Genomic DNA, 16972 nt, shown 5'->3' with positions numbered 1-16972 from the left:
CCTGTCAAACATAACTGCCTCTACAACGTTTTTTTAGTGCTTCTACCACGGATGTCTGTAATATACTACTGCCTCTTGCCAAACACAAATGCTTCTATTACGAAATTGTGTCGATTACCGCTGGTTCTTGCCAAAAAACTGCTCCCAACTTTGAGTTCTGCCAAATGCCGCCGTCTCTTGTCAAACATAACATCTTCTACAACGGATTTTTTCCCACTGTATCATAAATTTTTAGTAATTACTAATGCTTCGTGTCAAACATATCTGCTCCTCTCAAGGACTTTTGTTAAATACCACTAGTTCTTGTCAGACATAACTGCTGCTACCACACAGTTTTGTTAAATACCACTGCTCCATGGATTTTTTTATTCTAAATACCACTTTCTCTTGTGAAACAAAGCTGTTTCTAGCACGGATTTTTGTTAAATACCACCGCTTTGTACGAAACACAACTGCTTTTAGCACGGATTTTTGTTGATTACCACTGTTTCTTGTCAAAATAACTGTTAACTGCATTCTCTTAATTACCACTGCTTCTTGGAAAACTATACTGCTTCTGTTCTGGATTTATTTTCTAATTAGTGCTGCTTCTTGTCACTCACAACTGCTTCTACCACGGAGTTTTATTACTTATAAATGAACTTTTTCTCTTGATCTCTGTCAAATACGACAATGATCTATTAACTAATACTGCCCTGTTAATTAAAAAAGTTGTCTGTTAATTAGAAGACTGTATGTCAAATACAAGTTAGAAAATTGATCTCTCTTTTAAATACCACTTTTTCAAAATAAATGTCAGGTCTCTCTGTTCAGTACTGCTGTTTTCTGTTAATTATTACTGCTCTTCAGCTATTTCTGTTTTCTTTTAAAGATAACTATGCTCTGTCAAACACCACTGCGAATCAAACACTGCTGTCTTCGGTCATTCACGCCTGTTTATAGCCCGTTTATCTCTGAACGATGTCTGTCAGGCATCAACATTTTACGACAAACGCTACTGTTTCCCGTGAAACAACTCTCACTCTTTCTCTTTAAACCCCACCAAGCGTATCCACATTTATCAAAAACCAACACGATGTCATGGTAAAAGCCACAATACATCATGCTTTACTATTACCGACAAGTGGAAATGATGTATGGTAATTCTTGAGTGGAAAAACGCTTACCTGTGTGGAATACCTCTCTGGTCCAGCTTTTTTCTAGCATCTCTGTACCGGGTGTTGTCCTTAACCTCCATATAGAAAACTTCTGATATACTATGTTTGATAATCAAATCAACACATTCTTGGCACGGGTTGTAGGTGATAAAGATTCTGCACCCTTCCAGACTGGCTGTTGTTTTATTGCGGATGGCATTGTCTTCAGCATGAACAACTCAAACATAAAAAATCCCCGAAGAGAATAATTAATTTTTTTGATTGCTACTTTATTTAGTTATATCATGGGCGAGCTGTAGGAGACAGGAACAAAACAACTCTGAGGGAGGCTCACACACGACAATCGTGCATGAAGCATTGCGGCGTCCTTGCTGTGAGGTGAGCAAGGCAAAGTGAGCGTGCATGAAGAGGTTTGCAGTTCGCAGTGATTTTTGCTTAGTGAAATACATAGAGCCGTTCATGGTGCAGTAAAACGTGCGTATAACATTGAGGCCAGCATGGTGCAGAGAGAGGTGCCAGGTTTCAGAGAGGCGTACGTGGTGCAGTCAGACGTGCATATTACATTGAGGCCAGCATGATGCAGAGAGAGGCGCATGGTGCAGAGATGCGTGCATGGTGCAGTAAGACGTGCATATAACATCGAGGCAAGCATGGTGCAGAGAGAGGTGCATGGTGCAGAGAGAAAGGCATGGTGCAGTAAGACGTGCATATTACATTGAGGCCAGCGTGGTGCAGAGAGAGGTGCCAGGTTTCAAAGAGGCGTACGAGGTGCAGTCAGACGTGCATATTACATTGAGGCCAGCATGATGCAGAGAGACGTGCATGGTGCAGAGAGAAAGGCATGGTGCAGTAAGACGTGCATATAACATTAAAGCCAGCATGGTGCAGAGAGACGTGCATGGTACAGTAAGACGTGCATGGTACAGTAAGACGTGTATGGTGCAGTGAGACGTGCATATTACATTGAGGCCACCATGGTGCAGAGAGACGTGCATGGTGCAGAGAGAAAGGCATGGTGCAGTAAGACGTGCATATTACATTAAAGCCAGCATGGTGCAGAGAGACGTGCATGGTACAGTAAGACGTGCATGGTACAGTAAGACGTGTATGATGCAGTGAGACGTGCATATTACATTGAGGCCACCATGGTGCAGAGAGACGTGCATGGTGCAGTAAGGCGTGTGTGGTGCAGTCAGGTCTGCATGGTACAGTGGAATGTACTTGGTACAGATAGGCGTACATGGTACAGCGAGGCCTGCATGGTACAGTGAGGTGTACATGGAACAGATAGGCGTACATGGTACAGCGAGGCCTGCATGATGCAATGAGGTGTCCATATTGCAGTGAGACGTGGATGGTAAAGTCAGGTGTGCATGGTACATTGGAGCGTGCTTGGTACAGATAGGCGTACATGGTACAGCGAGGCCTGCATGATGCAACGAGGTGTTCATATTACAGTGAGACGTGGATGGTAAAGTCAGGTGTATATGGTACAGTGAGGCGTGCATAGTACAGATAGGCGTACATGGTAAAGTGAGGTGTTCATGATACAGTAAGGCATATGTGGTACAGATAGGCGTACCTGGTACAGTGAAGCGTGCACAGTACAGTGAGGCGTCCACAGCACAATGAGGCGTCCATGGTACAGTGAGGCGTGGGTGGAACAGTGAGATGTGGACGGTGCAGTGAGACGTGCATGGTACAGTAAGGCATCCATATTACATATGTTAAGCGTGGATGGTGAGGTGTACATGTTACAGATAGTCGTGCATAGTACAGATAGACGTACATGTCACAGTGAGACATGCATGGTACAATGAGGCGTCCATATTACAGTGAGGAATACGTGGTATAGGAAGGCGTACGTGGTTCAGTGTGCCAATAAAACATCAAGTCTGTGGTTACCATATCTGCCTTCTTTTTTCAAAATAATCGTACACTCTTCCAATACAACCTGCCATGGTGTCCCGCTTGCTTTGAGAAACTTATAGTCCATATTGTCTCACCATCAGTCATGCTCCTCACCTTCCCCACTTTCTTGTATCGTGTTGTAGCCTACACCCACAATCTGGTTTTGCTCGTTTACAATGCAAGCTCCAACCTGTATAAAGCAGCAATGTATACTTAACAGTGAACAACAGTTCAGATTTGAAACAACTCAAACATGGAACAGTGCTATTTCTGTAGGCCTTCATTCCGTTTTGTAGGCCGACACTCACTGGTGTTCGATTTATTAGACCGGATGCCGTCCTGATAAATGCGCGGCAGTTCAAATCTACATTAGTGTTTTGAACCTACATTTTACACAATTTTGTTAGTACTCTTTTCGTGAACGTCTTTAATATGACATCTTGCCTTTTTTTTTTAAAGTATCTGTTGTATCGAATAGGAAAGGTACTAAAGGCCAATAACAGTGCCCATGTGCACACGAGTTGTATATTCATTGGCGTTTTAAGCATACTCAAGAATATTTCACTTATACGACGGCGGCCAACATTGTTATGGGCAGAAACAGGGTAGTCTTGAACTCACAGCGACCGCATTTGTGACAGACTACTTCGTGGTTGCAAGACCCTATAAATATACAATCAGTAGATGTACGTGTATATATACAAACCACACCTTTGTATCTGGATCTTTGCTGAGACGTGCAAACACACGAGCGACAGACATGAAGTAAGGTTTCAATTCTGAAAAAGATGTCAAATAAATGTAGAATACAAATGTTCCATAAGCATGTAATAATGGTATGTATCAAAGCATTCACTTCGATGCTTTGCGGTTATCAAACCCTGAAGGTCCTTTCACCATGTATACTCACACAGCTGTAAAGTTTGCACCGCAGAGTAACTTCTCAGTGTACTGAACGCAAAGGTTCCTTCACCCTAAATACCCACATAGCTGTGATCTTTGTACTGCAGAGTAACCACTCAGTATACTGAACACATAGGTCCCTTCACCCTAAATACCCACATAGCTGTGACCTTTGTACTGCAGAGTAACCACTCAGTACACTGAACGAAAAGTTTGCTTCACCCTAAATACACACATAGCTGTGACCTTTGTACTGCAGAGTAACCGCTCAGTATACTGAACGCAAAGGTTCCTTCACCCTAAATACACACATAGCAGTGATCTTTGTACTTCAGAGTAACCGCTCAGTATACTGAACGCAAAGGTTCCTTCACCCAAAATACCGACATAGCTGTGACCTTTGTACTGCAGAGTAACCACTCAGTATACTGAACACAAAGATCCATATTGTCTCACACTCACACAGGTATAAATTTTGTACTGTAGCTTAGTATACTGAACATGAAGGTCCTTTCACTACAGCTTTTTACGCTATGCTGAACAATCACGTTTTAAATATTGTGTGAAACATTATGTATATGTATGTTTGGGGTTCTACGTCGCACTTAACAATTTTGTAGTCATATGACAAAAGAGGACAATAGGTGTGTATACATATACTGTACTGTGTTTCAACACCGGTCTATGCCGCCAAAGTGCTGCCATCACCGAGGTACACGAACAACGCCAAAGATGTAAGACGTAATTGTAGGTGTGGCTTAACGCGTAGTATACACGTATGTGTTTTTATTTAATATATACCATATATGTCCAAACATGTGTAGGCAAAGGAATATTAAGTGTCACGTCACACATGCGTATGTACGTAAACTTTTTGGTTTTTGAGTCGTAATTTCTTTTCAGTCATTTGACAACAAAGGACCATTCGGTGTGTGTCCATATATTGTGCGTTCTGGTGACGGGGCGAGCCCATACCACCAAAATGCTGCCACAACTGAAGAATCATGCCGAACACACCAGATATGACACCCGATCAAGTCACATTATACTGACACCGGGTCAACCAGCCATGTTGCCTTGATCTAACCTCTCAGTTCTAAAAGCAGCAACAATTACCATTTTCAGTCTTTGGTACCCGAAACGGGTTTGATCCTAGGTTTTCCGCATGTGAACTAAATGTCCACTCTCATGTTAATTGAATGAGTAAAACTCTAAATGATCAACGCACAGGAGGTTGTACTTCTACGGTTACGTGTGACCCTTTGCCAACTATCACTTTGTCGTTGTTGCTCTACCTTTACTCTCTACGCTATCGTATTTTATATTATATTCTCGTATAAACTAGGGTTCTGCTGGTGGAATGAACATCCACCAGGAATGGTCCATTCGCATTGTTTTGATGTTCTGGTATGTTCAACGTGAGGACAACACAGGATTTTGAGTAATTCTAGACCTGTGAGTCTAATAAATTACTAATTAAATTCACTTACTTTTGTTTACATAATTCTGCTTAAGCCATGGTGCTAGGGATGGGTAAATTGCTACTATTGGATCATTTATATGAACAGTTACAACAAAACCCTCAGTCAAGTAAACTGACAGGACGCCGTCTTTCACTGGTTACGTGTGACCATTTTTCTATCACACTGTCGTTGCTGCTCTAGTTTTTCCTCCCTCTAATATACCTTTTTATGTTACATTTCAAACAATCTTGGTACACAAATACACACTTGAAGGCTTATAGTAGCCTTCAGCAAACACTCGGTTTATTTAAAATCTACATGCACGGAGTGTAGAGTTATGTAAGCATGGATCATACATGTGCAGCCACCTTAGTTTGCCTCATAGAGTCGACGATAGGCACGGATCATGAAGTCTCTTGCATGTCAGTGAGCCCCATGGTGTCACCCACTGGCACGGATCATGTTGTCACCTAACTGAGGTAGTCAGTGCCAGCATAACACTCGTAGGCCACCTGAGGATTTGCTTTTCCCGACCCACGCTACACGCACCATTGTCAGATAATATGACTGTCCCACACAACATACATGTGTACGGCTGCCCGACTTACATCCAATTTAGGATAACCGAACTATACCCGAGCGACTAGTTATAGCCTGTACACCTGGGAGCTTACCCCAGGATGGGTTGAACAGCCATTTTGAGGAATGTTTGCGCACAGGATTTATCACGAGTAAGCCTTCAGCGGCCATAAGTTGATTCCCAGGGGAAGAACAAGCGTCTACAGCGGCATCAGTCCAATATAGTAAGTCGTTATAGATGTACGGTATCTAGTTTATTCCGTACATTCGAACAGTGCTGGTTCACTTCGGTGGCCTAATGGTTAGAACTCCTCAAAGTCGGGAGACTCAAGATCAAACCAAAGACTTCAAACATGGTACTTGTTGCTGCCTGACTTGGCGTTCATCACTGAGAGGTTAAAGCAAGGAAACATGATTGGTTGGCCGGGTGTCAGTATAATGTGACTGGACAGGGTGTCATGTCTGATGCATGCGGCATGATACTTCAGTGTTGGCAGCACTTTGGTGGCATGGACTCCTGCCACAACAAGACACAGTATATATAAACAAATCTAATGACTCCTCTTCGTCATATGACTGAAAAATTGTACGATGTTAAGCCCCATTTTTTAAACAGTGTAGTGTAGTTGTACTTCGGGATATTGGTAAAGGTCTCTCGTGTGTTGAAAGGCACAAGCTGCTCACTTTTATGTTTCAATACTATAGGGTATATCCCTCAGTGAATAGGGTTTATAATTTATTTATTTATTTACTTGATTGGTGTTTTACGCCGTACTCGAGAATATTTCACTTATACGACGGCGGCAAGCATTATGTTGGGAGGAAACCGGGCCGAGCCCGGGGAAAACCCACGACCATCCGAAGGTTGTTGACAGACATTTCCACTTACACCAGCATGAGCTGGACTTGAACTCACAGCGACCGCATTGGCGAGAGGCTCCGGGGTCATTACGCTGCGCTAGCGCGCTAACCAACTGAGCCACGGAGGCCCCAATAGGGATTATAACGGCGTGGGTCTGCTGGTGCCTGAATAGCACGCCCGAGTCACGTTCCCTCTTTGGCCGCCAGTCTTATCGGGGGCATTTTAAAATTTTAGTTAACGATTTTGTTCGGAACTATGTTTCGCATGATGTAACTTTCCGACATGTTATAGCAAGTCGTAACATAGGTACAGGAGAGTAACCATATTCTTGCAAACACTTAACTATACAGATTGAATTCACAGGACTGACATTGTTCTTGCGAACACCAAACTTTACAGATCGACATGATTGGCATTGTTCTTGCGAACACCAAACTTTACAGATCGAATTTACATGGTTGCCATTGTTCTTGCGAACAAGTTCCGAGCTCTTCCAACCATCTAACTTTACAGATCGCATCCACAGCAACCTAACAACTTATAGAGATTTCTACTGCTCGACCAAAACGTCCACTCTTGGACAACTCAGACATTGTAGTTGTCGCTTTGCTTTGCTCTGCTACGTCATGGATTTCATTTGATCCGGTCCCCGAGCACCCGAAAGCATATTCTCTTCGATATGTGGCCTACAAATGAATGTTCTTTCCCTCCAAAACAAATGATACAGTTTGCTATTAAAAGTCCAAAAGGCTATAGTTGTGTTTCTTGGTCAGATGTAAGAATCTACATTGTAGGTCTGAGTATAGCTTGTGCAGTATACTGCCTGGCTGCAGTGCGGTATAAAACAATACACACAGTCCCAAGATGGCAGCTTCTTTATCATTTACACACTATTAGGGACCAGTGTAAACAGGTAGAGTACATACCTTCAGCAGTAGCTTCTTGGACCTCTGTGCTTCCAGGAGATTCTGATCTAGATGATCTTGACTGCTTCGCCGCTGACGTGCCGGGCTCAGGACGTTGGGTCCTCTTACGCTTGCCGTTTGGCATGTTTGCGAACAGGGCTGTCTACTACTCCGGCACTCGTTCAGCGGCTTTTTAGCCCACAGATGTCCTGAAATGCATTGTTATTATTCCCGCGTCAATCGGGATTCTGGTGGTAAACTACGCATACACAGACCTTTTCCCTTTGACATGTAACTGTTTGTTAAATAAATGTGATGATAACACAACATTTTGGATATTTTTATGGATTTCAATACATTGTAATTAACACAACAACATTTTACCTAATTGTATTTACGCCATGATGATAGGGACAGTAAACTCGAGGGTAAAATGGAAATCGTTGTTCCATACAACTTAACTTACTTTATGACGTGCTGCTCTAAACTGTGGTGATGTACACTGTATCCCCCGGTGTTACAATTTGAAAGATAGCTCGCTTTATCTGTCAGTAGTTATACAAACCTTAGAGTAATTTTAGGTGAAATCAAATGATCCAAACATGTGAGACACTAAAGTCCCATTTATTTTGTACATGCGATACGTACATGTCCAAACATGTGTAGGCTAAGCAAAAATGAAAGAATATGTACATCTCCCTGGCATCTACATTGGTGACCCAACGCGTCGTATATCTTTAAGCAGGCAAAGTACCGCAGTCCTATATATTTCATAAATGCGAAACATGTCCAAACATGTGTAGGCAAAGCACATGAAAGTACATGCACATCTCCCTGGTATCTTAATTGGTGACCCAAGCACCGCTTCGTGTATGTCTAAAAAGGTAAGGTACCAGTGTCCCATTTATTTCATCTATGGGATACATGTCCAAACATGAGTGGGTAAAGCAAAACCAAAAGTGTATCGTACAGATATCTACAGGGCCTTCTATAGTGATCTTCTTATTGATCACCTCTCCTTAAATGTTAACTTTCTGCTACAAAATAAAATGTCACGCCACACATACGTGTGTATATGTGCATTGTACGTGTGCTTCCAGTTTAACGTCGTACTTAAAAGTTTTCCAGGAATATGTCGACGAGAGGTATTTCGATGTACGTAAGCGAACTGTATCTTCTTAAGTCAGAATTTCTGCCGCCAAAATGCTGACATCACTCAAGTATCACGCCGAAGACTCCCCGCCCAGTCTAAACTCTCAGCGCTGAGCCCCAAATGAGGCAGCAAGACGTACAAACGTCTTTGGTATGACCGAGTCGGAAGCTCTAGCCATTAGGCCCACACACGCGTGACAGTTATAAAACTGTGATTTTAATTACAGAATTACTACTCCACATAACCTGAAGCATCTCACTTTCAAACATGGATTTTACCAACTTTACAATGTTTATTGCGAAGCAAATATATTTCTGTGTGATTGGAGCAGTCTACAATTTTTCAATTTTATGACATTCAGTGTATGTTTGGAGCTTTGTATATCGCTTGCTTGCCATATAATAGTAAACGAAGAGAAATTCAGCACTGATAAAAGAAGAAGCCTCACGAATGCGCAAGTAACTGTCACTCACAGGTATAGTCAGTTTCGCTTCTTTAGATGCACTGTTTCGTGCACTGGATCCGATTCTCCGCCTTACCATAGTAGGTCTTTTTTCGTGTCAGTGCACTGATTTAATTGTAACAAAATGTCATGTCATATCACACTTGTCTCTGAGCGCTGCCAATAAAATAAACATAAAATAAAATGAAACAGTCTAGACTATGAAGTATTTTGGGTTGAACCTGATTTCAATTCATGCGAAACTTACTTGAATTTTGAAATATTAAATATACTCCAGACTGAGATGTTCCTAATTTCCTTTAAATTGTAACCCTGGGTAGTATGGATCAGAGTGTGAGATGAAATGTGGACATTACTTGGAGGGGGAGTGTTTCTGTAATGCTACATTCCGTCATTGGCCTGACCGGATACCAAGATGCATCCCAGGATAAACTATTGCGACATGTGACACTGGTCGTTCTTATCTTTGGTGAAAGTTCAAAAAAATTGACACCCATCTTAATCAACTAAAAATGCAAGCTATTGTTATTAAAAACATTTTTGGATACCAGTATATTAGATAAATCTTTAGAAAACTCTTTCTTATGAATCGGAGAATGGGATTTAAAGGCTGACACAGCACCACCTTTGTAGAAATTGGTGGAACACAGAACTGCCAGATTATGCCACTAACGCACATCCCTGTTTAATCCTAATATATACTCCCTTTTGAGCTGTTTTAAACTGATCATATCAAACTGTTTAACTGCTTTCTATTTCAGGCAAATACTTTCATTCGTCTTTTAACTGAGTGCCGGAAGTATTCCTCATTATGTGCTCAATGAAAACTGGTCAAATAATTCACAAACTCTTGCAGCAACTCGTTAAAAAATAATCACACTCTAAATGTACCTGTAGCTTTTCCTCAGCCGTTTGGCCTCACATTAGTGGGAAGCTATGTGTCACACAACTGGTGTTTCACAGAAATTGGACGTTAGTTTAAAAACGGAAGACCTAACAGGAAACCTATTTTAGCCATCTACATATACAAACTTTTCATCAAACAGGACGCACGAAGAACAAATAACAGAAAATTTCCTCTGACCGCCCCTTCTGAAACCGTATACTTTACAAAGTGTCGAAACAACATGTGGGTGATTATTGGATGGGAGACCTGTGGATATTGTTACACCTAAGCCGACTGTAACACTGTCACTGGTGAATGTCCTGTAACCTCGGAGAATCTCCGGTGTGACCCGGGATATACCGGAAGTCCCTGTAGGGCACGTGAGTATACAGTTCTGGAGGTGTTGGATTTGTTCTCAATATTCTCAGCTGTACAACAATAGTAACCGACTTGAAAGGTTGCTTTCACTACGCTGGAATGTGTTGAGTTCGACTACCCGTTAAAGTAATGGTGAAAATAAGTGTTTATTTTTAGTCCCGGAGTAATCCTGTCTTCTAACTTGTCACTGGAGTAAACTGGCCGTGATTCCACAGCGTGTCTAACACGTGCACCGACTGGGGCTATAGAGTCTTCGTTTTGTCAACATTTGAAGTCACTTGACTGAGTAACCGGACTAGACTTTTTAGCCCTAGAGTTTTAATCCACTAGTGCATTTCTGGAATGCACCGGACATATTCAATTCGCTTAGAAAATGGCTGTTGTAGAGGTAAACATTTACAGTAGTGTTCACTGCGGTGTAAACGTTTTTGTGATAGAAACAACTTAAACAACTCGGTGATACAACCAGGCATTTAAAATGAAAAGCCAATATGCTTTTATCTGATTGTGTTTTTCCCCATTTGCCGACTTCTGTTCGCCATGTTATGTTATGTTATGCTATAGTATTTTTAGGGTATCGGTATAATAAGCCAAAATCAATTCCCAATAACGAGCCTAACCTGGGTCAAACAGAGTAACCCTCTCAAACATTCAAATGGTTGATTTAACAACTTAATAAATCAAAAAAAAATGATGAGTTAAACCACAAATTATAATGCACAGGATATATATAATAAATGTTACAATAAATGGAGGCAGCTTACTCGTATGTACAAATACTTTAGACGTGAGTTACGCTACAGTCCTTAACTTGACTTTCTGTTGTTGTCCAGTCCTGCTCCTGAACGTTCCTCTTTACTGGAGCAGTTTGTTGATCTCCCCCAACCTTAACACGGTTGAATCCTCCGACTTGTCTTACGAAGCGAGGTTGTTACTCTTCTGGTGTCGAGACCACAAATCCTCCAGCAAGTAGTTAATATATACACGATAATCACAGTTCACAAACAGCAGTATGTCCGCCAACAATCACCCGTTAGTCCTGGTCCGGCTTATCCAAATTACAACGGCTTTTCCACTCCAAAGGTACGAACGATTTCTTCTGACTATAGCTGTGATGTATCGTCCATAACTCCGTCCAAAACACATTATAGCTCTCCAAATATCACTGTCGTATCACTGTCTGTCTCTGTTTATAACTATCCCTGACCCTCTAAGCCTACAAATCTGCCGCTTTATATATTGCCATTGAAGCTTCAAAGAAAATTGCCATCGAAAGAACAAAGAAAAAAACATAAACAAGGTAATTTTCCAGAGGCATCGGTCAATCAGAACTGACTGGCTAGAAATTTACAAGATGTTCTATATTTAGACTACCCGAATTGAACATGTCACGTGACTTAGCCGCGCTAGGAAATGTACAACTACAAACATACAATGTATGTTACATGACAGTATGTATTCATGAACCAGTTGGCCCAACGCATTTATCTATAAAGTCACATGTACCTGATTATTACAGTAAACTTATTTGTGTTTTGACAATATGAGGCCAGTGCCCTTTGTGGATGAGTGGAAGAGTGCCGAGTGGAAGAGTGCCGAGTAGAAGAGTGCCGAGTGGAAGAGTGCCCAGTTGAAGAGCACAGAATGGAACAGTACAGAGTGGAAGAGTACAGATCTCTACTTATGAGAGCTAAACTGGGGAAAATATGAGATATCAGATGTAGCAATTGTGCCGGGCTACATCTATACTATATGAGTAGATTATACATTACACTTAATGACCATTTGCCAGATATCACAGAGTTGTCGCCGATCTGGTATTACTGTTAATGCTGTATGTCTTTAATTACATTATGTCGACCTGTGTATCTTGAACATTACAAGAATTACAAGCTTCAGTAATAGTTCTGATATAAATGTAAGTCTAAGATCTGAGCCTATTTGAAGACTTATTTATTTATTTATTTTATTGGTGTTTTACGCCGTACTCAAAAATATTATTTGAAGATACAGTAACAACATTGTTACCCACAGAGTTCAGTGCATCTTCGTTTTCTACCGATCAGTTGATTTCCTCCGTTAGCAGAAGGCATCTGAGAATAAGTTGTGAACCAAACAATACTCCAGCACAGGAGAGTCTCGTTCCCGCAGAAGCCACAGATAGAAGTGAAATGTATGAGTCGTCAGCCCTGTATAATAGAGGCCACATAATATCTCAGTTGCGCATTGATTGCAACTGCTCATATATTAAACCCGGCAATCTAATTCAACAGGATGAATATACAGACCTTAGCCCCGGGATAAACGGAATCAGACAAGCATGAAGTAGAACGCCAGAGAAACTGGAATGAATGAATATGGCCTAACGCCACATGTCAAGATTGTCAAAATTGGCGCTATCCCTCTTATCGTAAAGTCTGCTAGCCACATTGTGTCTGTCTATTGCAGAGGATTCATTTTATTCTTTGCGTTACAGCTGTAGAAACATGACACATTATGAGTGTGGAAAATGTGTGAATTGATGTTTGTTGTAGTTTGATTCGGGGATTTCAAGAAGGGCGGTGTTTCTATGGATAATACTTTAAAATAATATGATTATTATATGTCTTTTATTTAAAGTAGTAATACTGTGTCAATATCAGACGGAATTGAAAGCGTTAGTTGTCAAGTTTGGTGCCAGGGTATCCATATTGTTTCTTGTTATTCACACTACAGGATAATCAGCATGGGTTATATCCCCAACTTTTGATAGTTTGGTCATAATCATAGATGGAATATGTATCTATGTAACATAGAAACCTAACATCTTTAGGCGGACTAATTCATACCTTTCCTTGTAATAGAACTTTCAGGGGAACTGGATTCTCAACACGCATTGTGATAAGGCGGTGTACTGTTGTGTATTCACATCATGGTATTAGCATATACGTTACTGGGTATTTGTTGTCTAATTATTTGATTATTAAGGCGTTATACAACGTTATCATGTTTGCTGTATAATTAAAGATGTGCATCAGGGGTAGTAGCGACGACAGTGTGATAGCTGGCAAATGGTCACACTCAACCTGTGAAATGGGGACTCTTGCCAATTTGCCTCAGTTATGGTTTTATTCTAACTGTTCTTTTAAATGCACAAATAGTAGCAATTAACACGCCCCCTAGCATCATTGCTTAAGCAGAATTAGGCACAAAAAATGATTTTCCTGATTTAGGCTGGAATACAATATAATTAAAGATATACAGCATGGAGAGTAAGACCAGAGCTGCGGTGATAGATGGATTTACTTTTTGTAGTGTATTTAGTATCATTGTACACATGTCTCATTAAACATTAATGTATTGTTTGAACGGAAGGAATTGGTGTTCGTAGTTTTACTACTTGTTAATCCACTTCATTGATTATTTTGATTTAACATCAGCTGTACCAGATCTCAGATTTGGGTGCTGGTTTATCTGTCGTGTTACTTAATCCTGACAAATGTAACTAGTAAAATGGCTGGATGCTTCATATCACTTGCCATTTAGACGAATGGGTGACTCGTCTGGGTGACTCGTGGGTGAAGTCACAAGTACCTGATGATTACAGTAAACTTATTTCTGTTTTGACAATATGAGGCCAGTGCTCGTGGTGAATGAGTGGTTGAGTATCGGGTTCTCTTTGAGCTGACATTTAAACGAGGAAGTCTCATTTATGCACAACTAAAGTATAAGGTTTACAACCGAATTGAGCGTAAAGGGCGCTATAATCACTTCTCAGTGGCAGCTGGATCATATAAACCCCTTGTACCTGTTCACAAAAGCTCTCGTTAAATGTAGCCTTTTGTGGAATGTCATATTTTATACCAGGATACTTACATAACACAACACAGATGAACGACCTACTTCCTGGCGTTCGTCGTGCACCACCACAAGCTTTGATGAATACAACCACGGGTTCAAAACCAGTTCCTCACTAAAAAGAAAGCGGTTCGTTTCATCACAGCTATGCTGGGTTTTAATGAGACGAAAGTCACCAAATGAAAACACCAGATATTTTATTTATTTATCTTGCCGGAGGGGATACAACATCTTTCCAGTTCATTTGTGTGACCGTCATATTAATATATATTTATATATTATAATATATTAAAAAGATAATAAAAGCTATTATACAAGATGGACATAGTTTTATTAACATAATCGTGACAAAAACTATTTTCACACAAAAGACAAATCAATTCTAGGTTCAAATGATCGAATGGTACAACCATGCGAACTGATATATTTACTGATCGGAACACTTTGGAATATTTCACATAAACGTTTTATTTGTACACGTGTACATATTTATTTCCAATTTCATAGATTCGGGACCTGCCCTTGTTCGTTTTTCAACATGATATTTTTATCATGTGACATCACACTACCTAGTCCATGACAATATTGTCTGTGAAGCTCAGCATAGATTTCATTTACTCTGCTCGGCCATACAACCTTAACATATCACATAATAGCAACAAACTCATTTCTGGTAGTGTGGTACAGCACATGTCTTTGTCTTTTAAAAAAATGTTTAAATTCATTTTTTTCTTCATTTTTTTCTTCAAGTGCTTTATTTACTAGTTTCCTAATTTGATTGTCGTTTAACGCCATGCCCAGGAACGCTTCACTTATACGGCGGTGATCAGTTTTATAGGTAAATCACTCACTTTTGGCAGGTTAGTGGTAAACTTTCCCACAAGTGATCCACAGATATGGACACAGCGGTGGAGTTGGTATATAACAAACCTTAAGCTGGGCAAACGAACATACGAGGGAAGTCGACGGCTTACTGTCGCAGCAGTCCAACGAGCCGTGAGGGCGGGACTAGAGGGTTTGTATTCATCGTGTTGAGTTATATGGCCACGTTATATATACGAACAGTTGCAATCAAATCCTGACCGAGATACACACTTTGTTATCGACAACCTATATACTAGCATGATAGAAAGATATGCATACATTCGCTGGACTTAAAGGAAACCAGACACCCCAAATGGCACATCTTATATATATATTTGTACAACGACTAAAAAGTTTTTCTCTCTTGCAAACATTGCGACGACAGGGATGGTTTCAGTTTTGACATTGTAAATTACCCTTTCTTGGACAACAATGTACTTAAGGGTCCTGCTTATGGAGTGTACATATCTAGCCCTGTGGCAGTTAGTACATCATGCATGTTATATATGTGACGATTTCAGTCAACGTCAACGCGATTGACTTGGAACGTCCATTTAGTTGCCGGCTGTGACTAGTTTACGAATGGGTGTTTCGAGACATAGTTCTATATATTCCCAGTCTATGTCTGGTTGAAGACGCTTTTTATTACAATTCTATTACAAAGGTATATTATTCAAATCTAATGGCTGAATTAATCTGACACTTTGTACACAGATATCGCCAAAGCTTTTAGGAGGCGGATATTGCAAATTCACCACAGTTTACACATACTAATTACGACCCACTGAAACACTGTTCAAGTTTCTTATATCTACTTCTAGTTCAAGGAGTGTCCTGCTGTGATAAATGTGACTTTGATAGCTTAGTTACAGTTTAGTTGGTGACAGGTACAGATAACAGCGCCCCTACCTTTCAGGATCATAAATGAAGGTCTCGTCAGGTAGCTCTTTGGCCATTTATTTCATATACTTAGTGGGAATATCCCGCTATAAAAATGCGGCATCAACTCAGTTAGCTATTCGTTGGGGTATTCTAACAGTACCCTTCTAGTGTCCATTTATAAAAGTACTGGTTACAGAATGTCGGTTTGTTGTAACTATGGTTTGTGCCAAGAAAGAATTTCTTGTAAAACAGTAGTCATAAAAACAATTTTATTCTGAGAAAATTAAGGACTGCTCCCATTCAAATAGCTAACTGCTTAAAAGAAAAACGAGACGCCACCTGTCTTTACAAACATTTTAGCTATCTTTAGCTAACGACGGGGTTATGAGAAACTATACATATTAACGTCCAATTCACTAGGCGAAATTAAGCTACGCTTTAGGGAGCGAGATTGATAGCCACCCCTCAAATGTTAACGTCTGCTACAACATAAAATATCACGCTACACATGCGTGGCAGCTAGAGAGCTATTGTTTCTTACAGAATTACTGCTTCACCTAACCTCAAGCTACTGTAGACTCTGGACATTCACCTGGGCCGTCTTTCACATATAGCAGTTACCTGTGTTCCAGTAAGCCATGCATATACCGCTTCAATTCACACAGGTACCACCACGTTCGGGGCGGGTGCGAGGGCAGACTATCGAGTCGACGAAGGCTCGTACTGTGT

General features: G+C 40.7%; 1 protein-coding gene and 1 long non-coding RNA gene across 2 annotated transcripts in view; both read right to left on the bottom strand.

Moving 5' to 3' along the window:
• LOC135469689 (uncharacterized) overlaps nt 1-16972 on the bottom strand; it is a 352608-nt gene that overhangs the window by 51133 nt on the left and 284503 nt on the right. The window lies entirely within an intron of this gene.
• Nucleotides 3183-16933, bottom strand: LOC135471179 (uncharacterized). The gene is made up of 4 exons (XR_010444420.1): nt 16865-16933; nt 14516-14612; nt 3780-3847; nt 3183-3258 (listed from the first exon to the last, which is right to left on the bottom strand). It is a non-coding gene; the product is annotated as an uncharacterized LOC135471179 (long non-coding RNA).

The sequence above is a fragment of the Liolophura sinensis genome, chromosome 7, assembly GCF_032854445.1.
Source record: "Liolophura sinensis isolate JHLJ2023 chromosome 7, CUHK_Ljap_v2, whole genome shotgun sequence".
NCBI lineage: Eukaryota > Metazoa > Mollusca > Polyplacophora > Chitonida > Chitonidae > Liolophura > Liolophura sinensis.
The sequence above is the reverse complement of the archived record's forward strand: the minus strand, read 5'-3'. Positions and strand labels throughout refer to the sequence as shown.